This window comes from Corapipo altera, unplaced genomic scaffold (genome assembly GCF_003945725.1).
Source record: "Corapipo altera isolate COAL_440 unplaced genomic scaffold, ASM394572v1 1b, whole genome shotgun sequence".
NCBI lineage: Eukaryota > Metazoa > Chordata > Aves > Passeriformes > Pipridae > Corapipo > Corapipo altera.
The window spans coordinates 1,863,548-1,866,411 of NW_020884881.1; the positions used below are offsets into that span (position 1 = coordinate 1,863,548).

Genomic DNA, 2,864 nt, shown 5'->3' on the forward strand with positions numbered 1-2,864 from the left:
GTATGGGGATTACAGGTGACTGGAATTGATTCCGCAATAGTAGAAGAGAGAGTAAATAAAGATTCTTTTGTCTTTGTGAACAGCTAAGACTTTACGTATCAAGAAATTCTTCCATGAAGATGCACAGTGTAGAGCTGAACCCTATCAGTTAAGAAAATGAAATGAAAGTTGACATCCAGGTTCTAAATGACATTGCAACCTCCCATACCACTAAATAAATGTAAAACAATCCCCTCCAACAGACATACAGAATGCATATATGAAATGTGGAGAGAACAACAAGCCTTTTATTAGTGATTGGGGTACCTCTGTTTGGGAGACCTGTATCAGTGGTTATAGCTGCAGATGGCAGAAACTGATCAAAGGCCACAGGAGCTTTTTAACATTTTGCCAGTTAGGAATCTGTTTCATTATATCAAAATTTAGTCATGGCTGGTAATTTATTCTCATTACCAAAGCTTCTAATTCTCACAGTGAAAATTGTTCTTTTAACATAGTTATTTCTGTAGTGAAATTTAGAAATCACTAAAGCTTTCTACTTGGGAGGAAAGCAAGGAATCTTTTTCAAGACATAGAATTTAGCAAGCCAATGGCCTAGTATCTCCTGCAGGGAATTCGAAATCTGTACTTCTGGCTATTGTTCTCAGGTGCTACTTTGACTGCTACAGCTGATTAGTGAAGTAGTCATCTGAAATTACTGAAGCCTAACAGCTCACCAGATTTTTCAGCTACTATTTCTCTGAGTAGGGGAATAAGGCTATTTTAGCTGCACTTCTCCATGTCTAAATATCAAGAAAATTCTTTTTTCTGTTTCTTAGGGTTTGCATGGGAAACCTTTCTGCCAGTGGTCAGTGACCCATAAGATGTTCTGCTGTCCTTTACCTAAGGCTTGATCCGTAAAAGAGGAAGTGCTGAGAAAGCACCTTCTGAGTGCTAAGAAAGTGCTATTTGGGCCTTCCTCTGCCTACATACCACTACTGCTGGCTGACAATCTGTGCCCATTGAACATATACCCCGTGAATGCAAGACCCTGTTAACCAGTATATGTACACATATGTTGTTAAGATAATGTGAATCTGTCAGATCTCTGCATCTCAAGATTTGAGTTCAGATAAAAAAAAAAAACCAAACAAAAAACCCCACTCCAAAGTAGTAAGGCTTCTACAGAAATAAAAATAATAAAAATTATTTGTCATTGCTGTGTCATTTGTGTGTACAATTTTACAGTTTGTGACAACATGACCTGAAGTTACATTGGTCTTTAAACCTCAAAATCATTGAGTATAAACATTAATTAGATAGGTGATTGCGAATGCATGTTAAATGAAGCATAGAATTTAAGCATAGAGAGATATTAACAGACATACATAATGCAGTGTTAATGATTCATTTACTTTAATAAAATTTAACCCTAAGTTTAGGTACATTAAGCTGTGTTAAATACACTTCTTAATTTACAATAGATCAAACTACTCTGTCAAATGTGTACAGGTGAGAGCCACTGGTAGTCTTCCGTTGTTGTGTTAGAGTGCTGAATAGATAAAGTGCTCTTGTTTGGCTAGTTCACTTATAGGTGAAAGATCAAAATATGACAAATCAAAAGTTTAATCTTTACTTATGTATTTCTACTCCTGTAGCTCCCCACTCTGTGCTGTCAAAACCAACATCATCATCATCATGACCAGTCTTTGTGAACGAAGATTTGGGAAAGGTCATTACCCTTCAAGCCTGCGCAGTGGATTTTTTAGGTGAGACACAGTGTGTGCTGAGCTGAGCCCACCCTTTAATCATAAGGTTCATCTGCCGGGGCCGAGCGAGCTTGGACGGTGGTAGCGAGGTCCTCAGGACGTAGGTTTGTTTAGAGTGCCCTTCTCTTAGATGGATGGCCTTACAGGGCTGACAAGCTCCATCTGCCTGGAGGAGTTCCCTGACCAGGAATCGAACCGGGGCCGCAGCGGTAAGAGTGCTGCATCCTAACCACTAGACCACCAGGGGTCCTCACTATCAAAACACAGCCACAGAAACCCACCACATTCCACCCCTCACCTCTGTGAATCATACATTTAAGAATTTTAAATTCCACATTCATCACACAACCTTCCCTTACATAAACAAAGACAACAGTCAACCAAAACAGAATATAATGAAAATTCCCCCCACCAAAAATCAAAATAACATATCACAACACCAAACAAAAGTGGGCAATGTACATGAAATCCACCCCTTGTACCTTTAACATAGTTACAGCAAAAATTCCCCACAATCATTTAACTCTGTAGTATTGTTCAGTTCTTGTTTTGCCCGTCACCTCTCTCAATTACTATCCTTATCTCAAAATGTTCATGATTTCCTTGTACGGGCCACCAAAATGACTGTAGTGAGTTGGGTGTCAGGTACTCACTAAAGCCAACCTCTCACTCTCCCTCTGCAACTGGACAGAGGAGAGAAAAAAAATCAGCAAAGGATTCATGAGTTGACATAAGAGCTGGGAGAGGTCAGTGACTGATCACCTTCATGGGCAAAACAGACTCAAAGTGGGGATAGTACTTAAATTTATTACTAACAGGATAAGAGCCAAAGAGTGAGAAACAAAACAGTCTTAAAAACGCCTTCCCCCCCCCCCCTCCTTCCTTCAATGTTCTCTCTTCTCCCCTTCAGTGGTGCAGGGGGATGGGGAAGGGGGGTTATGGTCAGTCATTGTTTCTGCCTCTGCTCAGGGAGAGGAGTCCTTCCCTTGCTTCCATGGGGTCCTTCCCATGAGAGACAGTCCTTGATGGACCTCTCAGATGTGAGTCCATCCCTCAGGCAACAATTCTTCACAAGTTGTTGTCCCATGGGTCACTTCTCCATGGGGTGCAGTCCTT

The 2,864-nt window shown here is 40.7% G+C and overlaps 1 non-coding gene across 1 annotated transcript; it reads right to left on the bottom strand.

The window, feature by feature from the left end:
* Positions 1-1,923: 1,923 nt before the first annotated feature.
* Positions 1,924-1,995, bottom strand: TRNAK-CUU. The gene has a single exon. It is a non-coding gene; the product is annotated as a tRNA-Lys (tRNA).
* Between the last annotated feature and the right edge of the window lie 869 nt (positions 1,996-2,864).